This window comes from Petaurus breviceps, unplaced genomic scaffold (assembly GCF_028583685.1).
Source record: "Petaurus breviceps papuanus isolate PSGF00001 unplaced genomic scaffold, PetGlider_PUasm1.0 156, whole genome shotgun sequence".
Lineage (NCBI taxonomy): Eukaryota > Metazoa > Chordata > Mammalia > Diprotodontia > Petauridae > Petaurus > Petaurus breviceps.
In genome coordinates this window covers 4,461,407-4,477,367 of record NW_027185720.1, presented here as the reverse complement: position 1 = coordinate 4,477,367, position 15,961 = coordinate 4,461,407, and the positions used below count along the sequence as shown (strand labels likewise).

General features: G+C 36.4%; 1 pseudogene; it reads right to left on the bottom strand.

Moving 5' to 3' along the window:
• Positions 1-4,424: 4,424 nt before the first annotated feature.
• The window catches only part of LOC138156699 (probable phosphoglycerate mutase 4), a 105,535-nt pseudogene continuing 93,998 nt past the window's right edge, over positions 4,425-15,961 (bottom strand).

Genomic DNA, 15,961 nt, shown 5'->3' with positions numbered 1-15,961 from the left:
GATCAACAGAAGGATGGGTCTTGAGTGGTAATTTTTTTTTAAATAGCAGTGTGGTAGAATAAAGTGTGAAAGATGGCAAGGAATGTGATGATTTGCCATGGTAAAGGAGATGAGGCCATCTGGAATAAAGGTGGGGAAATTATTCTAAAATCCTTTTCCTGAAGACTGAAAGCAATTATCCTATTAGAATCTGCATAGGTCTTCACATTACAAGAATAATATAGAAAATTTAGAAAGGGTTCAGAGATGAATAATAAAAAATGATTAAAAAATGTAAATAGGCCTTATTAAATATGTATGTAATCAGTCAATCAATATCACCTATTAAGATTCTATTACTTGCTAAGTGGTAAGACTCTCTGAGAGCACAGACTGTCTCTTACTTTTCTTTGTGTACCCACAGTTTTTGGAATAATTAATAATAGCTAGTTAAATGACTGGCATAATACTAAGTGCTGGGGAAAATAATAATAGTTGACATTTATATGGTAGCCATTATGTCCCATGAACTGTGTGCTAAGTGCTTACATTTATTTGTATGTGTTTTTTATAATTAGAATTTGTTTTTGTTTTTTTAATTTGAGTCCCAAATTCTCTTTCTCCCTTTCCTTCCTCCCTTGACAAGGTAATCAATTTGATATAGATCAAACATGTTAAGTTACCCCAAATATTTCCATGTTAGCCATATGGTTGCTAAATAAAACACAAACTCTCTCCCTCTCCCCAAAATCACACACACACATAAAAAGTAAAAAAAAAAAAAAGCATACTTTGATAGTCTTTTGGCCATAGTTCCAAATTGATCTGCAGAACAGTTGAATCAGTTCACAACTCCACCAAAAATGTATTAGTATTCTAATTTTTCCACACCTTCTCCAATTTAGTCATTTTCCTTTTCTGTCATATTAGTCAATCTGAAAGGTATAAGGTGGTATGTCAGGGTTTTTATGCTCTCAACTACTATTGATTACATTTCTCTAATCAATATTACTTTAGAGCATATTTTCATGTAATTATAGATAGTTTGGATTTCTTCTTTTGAAAACTGGCTGCTCATATCATTTGACCATGTATCAATTAAGGAATGAGGTGTATTCTTATGAATTTGACTCAGTTCTCTTTATCTTTGAGAAATAAGGCCTTTAATAGGGGAACACCGTAAAAAATGCTTTCCCAGTTTTCTGCTTTCCTTCTAGTCTGGGCTGTATTAGTTTTGTTTGTGCAAACACTTTTTTTTTATTTAATGTAATTAAAATTATCTATTTTATATCCTGTAATACCCTTTGTCTCTTGTTTGGTCATAAATTCTTCCCTCATAGATAGATCTTAGATAAAGTTTCCCATGCCCCCCTAATGTGCTTAGTACTTTACACTTACTGTCCCATTTGATTCTTATAACGACCCTGGGAAGCACATATTGTTATTATCCCCATTCTAGCATTGAGGAAACTCAGGCAAACAAAGGTTAAATGAATTGCCCAGAGTCACTCAAATAGTAAGTGACTAAGGCCAATTTTGAATTCAGATTTCCCTAACTCCATTCCTGGGTCTTTATTAATTGCATCACTCAGCTGCCTAAAAATACAACTATAAAGAATAAAATTATCCCTGGTTCTAAGAAGCTTACATATTGTTAAATGGACACAAAAGATAGAATTGGTGTTAAATTAGACAAAAGAGGGATTTTTTTCTTTTTCAGAAATTAGAACTTAAACACTGAAATGATTTTGTGGTATAATTTCTAGTCTTGAAAATCTTTAAGAATAGATTAGACAATCACGAGTCTTACATTAGTGTGGTTCATCTGGGAAACAGGGAGCTGAACAAGATGAGCCTTCAAGACCTGGAATTATTGAATCTTAGACATATCAGAGGCTTTAGAGGTAATTGAGTCTTGATTATCCAGATCTGCTTAATTTATGACCAAGGAAACTAAGACTTGGAGAGTTGAAGTGACTTACTCTCATCCATGAATACCAAACAAAAATATAAACAGTTCCCCAATTCCTAAGAAGGATCCCTCCTGACTACAAATTGACAATTTTAACATGTTATGTAATTCAGGTTTTATAGTAATATTTCACAATTTCATTCTAATCTGGTCCTGGCTTTGGTAGTGGTGTGGGTCATATAACTCCATATATTTGACACTTTTGTCCTAGTCAGTTGGTTAGTACCATATTTTGAATTAGAACCCAGGTTGTTTGAAATTCATTCTAGCATTCTTTTCATTATTCTTTTGAAGACCCCATTTTCTTTTTAAAGTTTTTAATTAATTTATTTACTTAATAGTTTTCAACATTCATTACTATGAGTTTTCAATTTTCTGCTCCTCCATCCTCTACTTCCTCCCCAATGGCATGCAATCTGATACAGGCTCTACACATACATTGCTATTCAACATATTTTCACATTACTCATCTTGTACAGAAGAAATAGAATGAATGGGAAGAACCATGAGAAAGAAAAACAAAACAAAAACAAGATCAAACAGTATGCTTCAATCTGCATTCAAATTCCATATTTTTCTCTCTGGATGTGGATAGAAAGGACCTTTTGGTGGTGGCAAAGAATTGGAAATCAAGGGGATGCCCATCAACTGGGGAATGGCTAAACAAATCATGGTATATGAATGTAACAGAATACTATAGTGCTATAAGAAATGAGGAGCAGATGGACTTCGCAATAACTTGGAGAGACTTATATAAACTGATGCTGAGTGAGGGGAGCAGAACCAAGAGAATTTTGTACACAATTATAGACACATTATATCAGTGATGACTAACTTTGATTGACTGGACTCCTCTCAGCAATGCAATGTTAGAAGACAACTCCAAGGGACTCATGATGAAGATGGCTATCCACATCCAGAGGAAGATCTACAGAGTCAGTAGGAGGGCAATTTTTAGAGGGTAATTGGGGTTAAGCAACTTGCCCAAGGTCACAGGGCTAGTAAGTGTTACGTGTCTGAGGTCATATTTGAACTCAGGTCCTCCTGATTCCAGGGCCAATGCTCTATTCACTGTGGCACCTTAGCTTCCCCTTGACTAATGTTTAATGTGAAGGTATTTGTAGAGTTTATACTAGACTGCATGCGGCCATGGCAAGGAGGAGGGAGGAGAGGGAAGGAGAGAAAATTTGGAACTCAAGGGATTGTGGAACTGAATGTTGTAAACTAAAAGTATATAAATAAATTTAAAAGAAAAAAAAAGACCCATTTTCTTGAATAAAAATTTAAGACTCCTGAAGTGAAAACAAAGGATATTTCTTTTGAAAGAATTCATTTTTAAAATGCCCTGCTTTTAAAAAAATTTGATTAGCGTCCAGAAAAATCTAAAACAAGGTCAAAATGGCATTTTTCTCATAAATCTATGACAACAAGATTTAGAAAAAGAAATGAGCTAGTTAAACTATCATGGAGAGATAATGAAATTTATGATAGAATCTATAATTAAGTAATTTTATTTCATCTTTTCATAGAATGTAAGTTATTGCTAGAATAAATGACTGGTGAACTCCCTACCACTTTGTCTTGTAACAGATTTTTTGAATTGTGCTAATTCTGGAAAAGAGTCATTAAAAAAAATTGTTCATCATTCCTTTCCTATAGTGAACAATAAAAAGGGGGAGGGGAGGGTAAGTACAGTTATGAAAAAACTGATGAGGACCCAGATGGTTGGACATGAGGTAGAAGGCAATGGGACACTGAGACACATTTCAACAAAACCTAGGGGCATTTCACTGCCACAGAACAGAGCAGGGGCTACAAAATACAATGGAATGTACTTGTACCCTTAGAAATCAAGGAACTTTCTCTTCTCTGATTCGGCTCAAGATCCCTGATGGCTACCAAGTGGGAAAGTTTAATTCCAAAAGCCACTAATAACCAGCCTGTAAGGGTCTTTTGTGAAAGCAAATGTAACAAGTAAACACTGGGACATAATCTCAACTTCCCAGATCAATTTTTCTTGGATTAGAGAGGAAACATTCAAACAAAACTTTTATGTTTCATTAAAGGATCACCTGGGTTATAGGCAGCTTCCTACAACAGCCCCTGAGAGTACTGCCCTACTGGCCAGACTGGTTCATAGGAATTAATGGAACAATCACTTCTTTCAATTCCCTACATTGGTCACTTCTTGCTATGTTCTCATCCCTAACCCTTAACCAGGTCCTTATTGAACCAAACCACCCAGAAGGCATTTTGACTAATGTGGTTGAGGGATGGAGCAAGAGCAGAGAAAGGAATTGGCGTGAAACAGGGAAGAAGAAATGAGAGAAAGAACCATCAGTCCCCCACCTGTAGTTATGTGTCGTGATACCTAAGAAATGGTCAATGAGTGAAGCAGGCAAGGTAGAGAAATGGTGAAGACAGTGAGAAGGGAAGGACCTGACCACTGTTGGCCCCTGCAGGTTGGCTGCTTTCACTTCTTGGTCTTGCCTTGGGCTGCCACAGGCTCCATGGCTTTGCATACAGTCTTTTCATTCCTGAAAAACTGCATGGGCTTCATGGGCTTCAGATTCATATCCAACTTGTACAGGATGGGAATGCCAGTGGGCAGATTCAACGCCATGATTGCTTCTTCAGACAGACCTTCAACGTGTTTGAAAATCCCTCAAAGACAATTGCCAGGGGCTGCAATCAGAGTATGTTTTCCTTCCTTGATCTGGTGGATAAATTATTCATTCCAGAAGGGTTGAGCCCAGGTAATGTGTCTTTCAGCTCATGCTCAGTATGTTCTGCATAGTGATGGTCCTTGCTGATATTGCTGTAGAAGGAGTGGCTGGGCTCCACCAGAGGTGGCAGGATATCACCTGGGCCTCATCATGCTTAGCAGCTGACTCTGCTTTGTTGAGGTTTGTCAGACCTCATAGTGCCACTCACTGAGGTGCCAAGTCCTCAGTAAAGGTGAGCACATCTAGTCAGTGCCATTAAGTACTGTCCAACGGGTATGGATTACTCTCTTCTGGATAGGTGAAGCAGATATTAAATTCATGGAATCTCCCAGCGCTTGGTCACCACACTTGGCCTCCTTCTGTCTGGCAGGGCTGAGGTCCACATTGCACTGCTCCCTAATGTGAATCTCTAGTTTCCAGGTACTATCTCCATGCTGGATAAGCACCAATTTGTAGGTCACTATGGAGGGACAGAGGCTTAAAGCAATGAGTATCAAGGAGACCAGCAGACAGGCAAATGTGCACTGAGCAAAAAGAGCCATTAAAAAAAGGAATTGCTGATTTATTAATATCTACCAAATGTTGTACATCTGCCAGTAGAAACATAAGGTTTTAGTAGAGGGTAAAATACATAATTTTTAGCACTTGGTAAGACACTGAGTGAAGATAGTGCAAACATATTTTAACTTGCAAAAGATGACAATAAACTTTTGAAAGAACTTGCCATTTTTATCTTTTTGAGTAGAATTACTCCCAGATACTAAGTCAGGAGAATTAAGAAAAAATAATAGAGGCAAGCAGTTTTCTCTCTCTTTTGTTCTCTTTTTGGGGGTGGTGGTGGTGGTGGTGATGTCTGTCAAAACAACATATATCAGTTTATGAGAAATTTATATATATATATATATATATATATATATATATAGAGAGAGAGAGAGAGAGAGAGAGAGAGACAGAGAGAGAGAGAGAAAGAGAGAGACAGAGACAGAGAGAGAGAGACAGAGACAGAGACAGAGAGACAGAGACAGACAGAGACAGACAAAGACAGACAGAGAAAGACAGACAGAGAGAGAGCTAAATAGATGACCAAATGAATAGATAGGTAGATGGATGGATGGATAGATGGATAGATAGATAGATTATATTGATATAGATAGAGATATAGAGAGACAGACAGATAGATATAGACACTGCCAGTAAGGAGCTTTATACTTGGGCTGTATCTGAATACAAATCTTACTTTAATGAATCTGTGCTTCAATGTGAGTACTCCTCTTCCAAGTGAAGGTTACATTATTATTTTATTCTATATTATTCTCATCCACGTTGTCCTAGATATTCTCCATAAAATGTCCATGTATTGTACTAAGGGACCTTACTCTATGTTTTTTTAATACAACATGGATACCAGTTCAATGTTTTCATTGTCCATTAGGTATTACTTCATTTTGCTACGTGAACAGACCAGATCCCTTTGCAGTCGCACATTTAGGATCATAGATTTAGAACTATAAAGGGATTCTAGATGTTATCTAGTTGATCTCTTTCCTTTTATAAAAAGGAAATTGAGAATGGAGTCGGAAGACCTGGCCTCAAATTTTGTCTATGACTATCTGTGAGGGTTTGAGAAAATCACCTGGCCTCATTGGGTCTCAACTGCCTCATCTGTAAAACTGAGGGGATTGGACTAGATGAACCCTGAAATCTATTTAAGTTCTTGAAAAATGATGCAATTAAAAACTTTTGTGATTCTATGTGATTTATTACAGAACTGGCATTCAGAACATGTTTCCCTGGCTCCAAAATCTGGTATATTAAATTTTGTTTATGATACTTTTTTTTCTTACTTCTTAAACACAAATTATCACTGGATGATTATATACATCAACCTTTTTACATTCATGGTACATTTTTTCAGTATCCTTTGAGTGACCTATATCTTTGATTCTTCAGATAGTATGATATTTAATCATCCATAGCAAGAATATTGCTATAGACAAAAAAAAAATTGGCTTTCTTCATCCAGTTGGTTTTTCCTATGAGAATTGTTAGACCAGTCCATTTTGAGTTACTGTAAGCTTCTTTCAAGAGACTCTGAAATTTCTTGTGGTTTAATGTAATTAACACAATGCAGTTTACAAAAAGTGATGTCTGAAGGACATCGTGATCCTTCAGGACTCATTCAAATTCCATCCTCTGCAACATACATATCATAGTTGATTAAATGCAAGTCACTTCACCTATACGATAAAATTCTTTGTAATTTATATGTATCTTATATGCATCTAGCCATGTGCAAGCTTTCTACTCCATTAGTATATGAACTCCTTTATATCAAGGACTGTTTTCACGCTTCTTCCTATGCTCAGTGCTTACGACAGTTCATAGATCATAGTAAGAACTGAATAAATTATTGTCAACTGACTGATTCATTGAGGCATCTTCTACAGGAAAACCCTCTTTTATTTGGATTCTGGGACACTGTCATAATTATTTTCCATGACAGAACACCCTGAAATCTATTTATAAGTAGTTGTTGTGGTTGCTTTTAAGTTGTCAGTAGGGTATGCAAAACATTTAATTTCTGGTTTGATAGAAGACCCGATTCCCCTCTCCCTTCCTTTTTAAATGGAGGGCTTGGCAATTTTAAAAAGGCAAACTAACTTGACCTTTAACCTAAGATACTGTGCTGGTGACAAAATGATAAAAGATGAATGAAATGAATTATAAAAAGTCAATTTTGTACTCCCTAAAGACAAACATCACATGTATGTGCATGTGCATGTATACACATGTATGTCAGAATGTATGGCATGTGTGTACATGTGTGAATGTATACATATATGCTGTATTGTCTAGACCATATATGTTTTTTCTGTCTCATAAAAGGGCCTAAAATGTTCACAAATTCAAAGAATTTTTAAAATAGATATCAGTGAGAAACTGAAAAGGGGGATAAATGTTGACTGAATTATTCATTCCCTGTAGTCATAGTATATTCAGTTTCAGTTCTACTATTCAGTCACTGATCAGTCCTCTTTACTCTTTGAAGCATCAGGAAAAAAAAGGACAGCTCAGAACTTCAAAGAGTAATTGTCCTCTTGCTGGCTGGTAGCAGAGAAGAGAAGAAAGAATGGCAGCCAGTGTAAGAGTCAGTCAATTTATGTCTTTCTGAATTTTTTTTAACTCAAATATCTATATTAGCATCCCTTTAATTTAATTAAAAAAAACTAGAATACAGAGGATCACATAAAGCTTTTTAGTCTACTCCAAAATGCATAATGCTACTTCTATTTAAAATCATAATGGAGGGACTGGCCCCTTGGGTCTACCGTTTAATGGATGTACCACATGTTAGCAGTCCACGTGAGGCTTAGTGAGTCTAGTTCTCAAAAAAAAAAAAAACAGTATTACATGGTTGGGGCAAGAGGGAGTACCCCATCCCTACCTCAGAAGATGGGCATATATCCTGTTTCCTTTTGCTTTAATGTATTGGGATAAAAAGTCATTTAATTGCCTTCTGAGACAAAATAAAGAATGCAAAAAAATATAATGATGAGCAGAACAAAGTGGAACATCTTCCGTGGTGTCGAGGGAGGTAAAAATTGCTTAAGCCTCTAGGTGAAGACGAAGGCAGTGAAGCCAGAGCAGGATTGAGTGACTTGTCCTCTGCTCTATCTCACTGGCTGTCTTAAATCCATACTGGGGCTATGACATGGCTTTGAATACATTGCATCATTATTCCTTTGTTTTTTGGTGTTTTTTATGTTAAATATAATCTTTACTGATTCAGGTAAATGAAGTTTGGAGGCAGATGAATTACATTATAATCCTGTGGCTTCAGAAAGACAGGAAAGCTACCTGAGGCCCAGCAATGGAGTCCATAGCAAAGTTTGCTAGTAGCTACAACAGCTAAGCCTGGTGAGAAATATGAGACAACCCAAAATCCTCAGGTCCACCCTCACCAGAACTAGAAGAGAAATGAAGCTTGATACACTCTCAGGACCCAATTTTTTAGGTCAAGAAGGATTTGGGAGAATAAGTTGAAAGCCTAAATATAGTCAATAAGGTCTCATCGGAAACGGACATTTGGTTTTTCATATTTAGAGTAACTTCTGTAGTGATTTTTCTACTTTGATCTCTCAAATTTTCAGAAGCTATCAGAAAAAAAAAAGTTTAATTATTTTCACTTTGTTTTAGGCTGTGATTGTAGTTTTCATTTCTAAAAGTAGCTTTCCAGAATTTTCCTTAAGTCAAACCAGTTCCTTCCATACAAACTTTTGCTTATTTGAATATTCATGAATTGACATTTATGATTTTGATGTAGCCTTATTGCAGCCATTATAAGGATTATAGCTTTTGTATCTATAAGGTGCTGATGCCTAGTTCATAAATGCTTTTCTGTTTTTTTTTTGTTTCTTTCTTTTTTGCTTTTTTTGGGAGGGCAATCGGAGTTAAGTGGCTTGCCCAAGGTCACACGGCTAGTTTCTGTGTTAAGTGTCTGAGGCTGGATTTGGACTCAGGTTCTCCTAACTCCAGGGCCAATGCTCTATTCACTGTGCCACCTAGTGGCCCATTTTTTTGTTTTGTTTTGTTTTCACCTTTACATACACCTAGAAGGTTCACATTACCATGAAATCTTTATGTAGTACCAGTCCATATGATGAGGCATGCCTCACAGTCTAGAAAATTCAAGTGCTTGATCCTTTCTTTTTTTTTGAGCCTCCATTTCTTTCTGGTTGTTCTAAATCTTTAAAACTCACAAGGTTGTAAACTAGTTTGATCTAAAGTGTGGTAAGACAAAAGAAAACAACAACCAAAAGAAACAGGGACAATGTGTTTAAAGTCCCATGGTGGACACAGAAAGATTAAGCACCTGGAAATAGGTAAGAGGCAGCAGATAGCAGACTGCTGCCCATTTGGCCAAGGCCTCCTCAATCCTCATCCAGAGGATTACACTTCTAGTCTTTCTGACCATCAGGAAGAACAACATCTCTCCTTTTAAAGTTTGTCCATTTGTTTTTAATAAACACTCTGTTCTGGCTCAGTAGCCAATTGAAAGGTTTTGGTTTGGTTTGTTTTGATTTGATTTGTTTTGTCATGATGCAAGAGACTGATAGGGAGCAAAAGACATATCTGCAAATGCTGTGAAATGAGGGGGATAAAGGCTCTTCGATTACATCATGTCATCATGTATTACTGGAAACACATACATCAGGTATACATATGAGCTGAGACCAGGTAGAACATATTGAAAACTGACTGAGGATGGAGATCTCATCGGATAATATTCCAGTTACAGAGGCATATATAACACACACATATAATACATATAACACACGTATAATACATGTATATTATATGTATGTGTTTGTATATATGTATCATACTAATAATATATGCATATACACATACTGGATATTAATTTGTATTCCTCAGGATAAAAATACTAACTATAGCCAGGGTTTCTGATAAAGGCCTCATTTCTAAAATAAATAGATAACTAAGTCAAATCTAGAAGAATACAAGTCATTCCACAATTGATAAATGGTCAAAGGCAGTTTTTAGATGAAGAAATTAAGATAATCTGTAGTCATATGAAAAAAATTCTCTAAATCATTATTCATAAAAGAAATGCATATTAAAACAACTCTGAGGTACCACATCACACTTATCATATTGGCTAATATGACAGAAAGGGAAAATGATAAATATTGGAGAACATATGAGACAAGTGGGACACTAATGCATTCTTGGTGGACCTGTGAACTGTAGTAGTCAATATAGGACATTTGTAGCCCCAAGGATTGCAACAGCAAAGTTTGAGAAGTCTTAAGAATAGTGAAAAGAACAGACCTCCTGCATTGTATATTGAAGGCAGATTAATGAAGTAGTTAGAATACTCGGAGTCAGGAAGAATTGAGATTTAGACACTAGCTGTGTGATTCTAAGGCAATTATTTAAACCCCTCTCTGATTGTTTCTTCATCTGTAAAATGGGGATAATAATATCACCTATAACATGAAATCACCTCACATTTTTGTAGGGAGGATTAAATGGGACAATATCTGTACGACTTGCCCAGCGTCACCCAGGTAGTATCTGAAACAAGCTCTAAAATCAGATCTTCCTAATTTCAAGTCAGTTTGGAGCTGAATCAAATATGCCAGAGATGTCAAACCTAAGGCAGTCTGCAAACTTCCCAAGGGGCTATAATTGGGAAATGTCTAAAAAAAATTAAAAAAATAAACTATGCAATACAGATGTTAATTTATGGTTTTCTAAGTCAGTATATAATCTATGGGAGTTCAATTCTACTTGGGTTCAACACCACTGCACTATATCAGACTGACTTATTTGTTTAAAAAAAAACTTTCTTTGATAACGTCCCATTATGTTCATATATAATTGTGTCTAAGTTCATCAAATGTTTTCATAACCAGACTAGAATCTTTACGAGCTTAAAGGCATTCATTCTATTACAAGTCCAAAGACTAGACATTGTCACAAACCACATTTGAATAAGCAATGCTATATTTTATTATTTGAACACTGAAATGTACAAGGCATCTTGAAATGTATCCATGTTAATCACTCTTATGTCTCACATACTTTATTGTTCCTTAACAATCTTCTAATCTTCTCAATAGTATGAAATATTATATGTGTAATACGTTTTAATACATGAATCATAATAGTCTGCTCTTTTAATAAATATCGGTATTACTGTTTTTTCATAATAATGTCATTTTAAAATAATTTCTCCATGTATGAAAAAAACCTATTATGATAGATTACTTTCTATAACAATTAAATAAGCCCTGATCTCTTTATGAGAGTTCTTTTAAAGAATACTTAAGGTTTAGAGACACTTAGTGGTATTTGATTATTAACCTCTGTATCTTACTCTCAGGAAACAGAAATTCTATTTTTAAATAGTATTTTATTTTCCCCAATTGCATGTAAAAACAATTTTAATATTCTTCTTTTAAAAGTTTGAGTTCCAAATTCCCTCTTTTCCTCCCTCCCCTTACAAGTCCCTGAGATAGTAAGAAATTTGATATAGTTATACATGTACTACTATGCAAAGCATATTTTCATATTAGTTATGTTGTAAAAGAAAGCACAAACCAAAAAAAAAATTAAAATGAAGAGGAAACAGGAATTCCTAAGAAAATATTTAGGGAAAATACATACAACATACTTAATATGTGTATGTAAACATTTTGAAAATAAATACTAATTTAAAGGTGTCGTGGGCTGCTCAGTGTCCAGCACTTAAGCATGATTCGGAGACATGAATAAAAAATGACCAGGCTATGTGAGTAGTTCAAGGAAGAATGATGAACTCCATTTATTGATTCTTAGGACAAGGTTTTTATAGAACAAAAGAGACAAAGGAAGGGGACTCGAGTTTTCTTATCATTATCTCAGTCTGTTATATCCTGGAAGTAGCACAGAAAAGATAATTTGATAAGGATTTGTTATCTAGAAGACTAAAGTCTTAGGGTAAGACCTTTAATCTAGGCCTCAGGTACCTGCTAATGCAGCCACAGTCATAAATGGATACAACTGAAAGCAACCTTCAAAGCCAAAGCTGTAGTCCTCAAAAGACATCACATTTAGAGCTGACTACCCAAAGATACCTGAGTGCTGAATCAAATACTTTAGCTCTTAATAACTAAAATCTTGGGGTAGAGCCTATTGATCTTAGAGCTCAAGTAACATCCTTATAAGTGTAACCCATAACAAAGAACTCAGGAGCTAACTTGACAAAAAGTCTCTTCTCAAAGAGCTTTTGTTTTAAAGGCCACTACTAAGATTGAATATCTGAGTCCTGAACCAAGCGTCTTTGGCTCTCCACATAAAGGGAGAATATTACGCACATATATATATATATATATATATATATTTATATGTAATATGTACGTACATATGTGTATATATATGGCACAAAGTACACATTTAGAATGTTGTACATTTAACATCATAGTTCAACTCTTTACTCAAAATAATTTTGGCTGAAAAGGACTTTGTAGATATTTTATATAGTTTAGTATCTTCTTTGTAGCAACAATGATACCGAATACCAACAAGGTAAAGTGATTTGCCCAATATTGCACAGCTGTTTCAGGGTACCTAGAATGGAAGATTCTGGATGAGATTACAAGTCTATTGACATGGAGTCTAAGAGTACTTTAACTACAGCAAGTTTCCATAAACTATCTAGCCCATTCCAATCCAATCCAATCCAATCCAATCCAATCCAATCTAATACAATTCAATTCTACTGAGTCTAAGAAGAATTTGTTAAGGACACAGTGTTGAACACACTGTGCTAGGTACAATAGCCAAAAATACAAACAAACAAACAAAAACAGTTTTTTCCCCCTACACAGTGTACTTTCTTTTGGGGTAATAAATCACTTAGACGGGTAAGAATATACCTTAGATATTTAAGAAAAGAGAGAACAACAAAAACTGGTAGGATGGGAAAAGTTTCCTTTTGGAAGTGGCACACGAGCCAACCCTTGACAGAGATATATCCAAGGAATTTATATAGAAATCAGGTGGCGAAGTTTTGAAGACTGAGAAAAATAATTCACTTACTTGGTGGTAATCTTCTGCTCCCAAAATTCTTCTTCCCACTGATTGGTCTCACGCGCAACTGAAACACCAAAATCCATAAAAGCATTAGCAGTATTCATTAGCAGTATTGATCTTGAGTCTGGCACACAAAGACCCAGCCTATGTGAGCTAAAGGATTCTGAAGATATTATCAGGTAATTTGGTACTGTACCATTCATTCAGAAATTTGATATTTGAATTTAGAGAGTTGGAGAATCCAGAAAGAATCTGCCATCTTTCCTCTTTTTACAATTAAAAATATATATTTTTAATCTCCCCAAAATGTTACACAAACTGAAAAGAATAAGGAAAGAAAACAATAGGAAAATTTTATTTTATGTCTTTTGCTTATTTGTCTTTTGAAAGGTTTCTTAGGCTTGTTTTGTGTTATGAACTACTTGGTCAGTATGGTCATGTCTACAGACACCTTCTGATATAATGACTTTAATTGAATTAAATAATATTTATAGGATAACAAAAGAAACCAATTATGTTGAAATATGGTTATGAAATATTTTAAAGGTTATTTTAAAATCATATGTTAAAATCCCTATTATATTTCAACCTACGTTTCAAATTCTTTTGTCATTGTTAAAAGTTAGTTATTTAAAAATCATTTTTTTTTTGTTTTTCCAGTTAAGATGACAATGGGAAAAAGTCAAAAATATGCAAGGTGTTCCATATGAGCTCTAGAAAATATATAAGAGGGGGTGGAGCCAAGATGGCGGAGGAGAAGCACGACCTTCCCGCGGCTCCAGCTTCCACCCTCCCCAATACATGTAAAAAGGGGACTCTAAACAAACTTTGGAGCAGCAGAACCCACAAAATGAAACAGAAGCTAACCTCCCACTGAGGACAGCCAGGCAGGCCGGCAGGAATCGGCCAGCACAGCACTCTGGGAGCCCAGCCCAGCCCCACGCCTAGGCTTTAGCTCCAGGGTGGGCCTGACCAGCCGCCAGCCAGAGGGACTTCAGATCAGCAGCAGCTGTGGCCGTTTCCAGATTTATCAATACATAGATGCGAAGGACAAGGTGAGAGGCCAGTGCAGTCTGGACTTTGGGACCCAGTAAGTGGGAGTGCGTGGCTTTTACCCCCAGGGTGAGAAACCCCTGAGACACCAGCACAGCCTGCCAGAACCACGTGGTGGCTTCAGCTCCTGGCCTGCAGAGTGTAGGGGGACCAAGCACCAGTCTGAGGGGTAATCGCTCTTGCTTTAACCTGCTTGCATCTGGATTGCAGTCTAGGGTGGAGGTCCTGGGGTGTGTGTACAGCTTGCCAGAGCATGTGGAGAACTCAGAGAGGGCACCCAACTAATACCTCCAGCAGCTGAGAAAACCCCAGCGTTTGGGACGAAAACTCCCCTGTCTGGTGGCAGAGTCCTACTGTGGCAAAAAGCCCAAAAGTAAAATAATTGAGTGGCAAAATGAACAGGCAAAGGAAACAAAGCAGACAGAAGATTCCAACATTACACTCCTATTTTGGGGATAAGAAGGAGCAAGGCATGGAACAGGAGGAAAACAGTGAAGTCAGAACTCCTGCACCAAAAGCCTCAAAGGAAAATACAAGCTGGTTACAGGCCATAGAGGACCTTAAGAAGCAGATAAGAGAAGTGGAGGAAAAATTGGGAAGAGAAATGAGGACAATGCAAGAAAATTATGAAATGAGAGTCAACAGCCTGACTGAAGAAAATAATACCTTAAAAAACAGACTGACTCAAATGGCAAGGGAGGCTCAAAAAGGCAATGAGGAGAAGAATGCCTTAAAAAGTCGAAATTTGCCAGATGGAAAAAGAATCTCAAAAGCTCACTGAGGAGAATCATTGCTTCAGAATTAGATTGGAGCAAATGGAAGCTAATGACTTTATGAGAAATCAAGATGTGTTAAACAGATCCAAACAAATGAAAGAATAGAAGGCAATGTGAAATATCTCATGGGAAAAACCACTGACCTGGAAAATAGATCCAGGAGATATAATTTAAAACTTATTGGATTACCTGAAAGCCATGACCAAAGTAAGAACCTAGAAAGCATCCTCCAGGAAGTTCTCAAAGAAAACTGCCCTGATGTTTTAGAACCAGAGGGCAAAATAGAGGTTGAAAGAATCCACCGATCACCTCCTGAAAAAGATCCCAAAAAGAAAACTCCTAGGAATTTTATAGCCAGGTTCCGGAACTCCCAGATTAAGGAGAGAATATTACAAGCAGCCAGGAAGAAACTATTTGTGGAAACACAATCAGGATAACCCAGGATCTGGCAGCTTCTACACTGAGGGATCGAAGGGCTTGGAATGTGATATTCCGGAGGTCAAGGGAGCTGGGATTAAAACCAAGAATCACCTACCCAGCAAAACTGAGTATCATGTTTCAGGGGAAAATATGGTCATTCAGTGGAATACAGGACTTTAAAGCATTCTTGCTGAAAAAAACAGAGTTGAATAGAAAATTTGACATTCAGACACAAGAAGCAAGAGAAGCATGAGAAGGTAAACAGGGAAAAGAAATCATAAGGAACTTATCAAAGTTGAACTATTAACATTCCTACATGGAAAAACAATAATTGTAACTTATGAAACTTTTCTCAGTAGTTGAAGGGATTATATATATATATATATATATATGTGTGTGTGTGTGTGTGTGTGTGTGTGTGTGTGTGTGTGTGT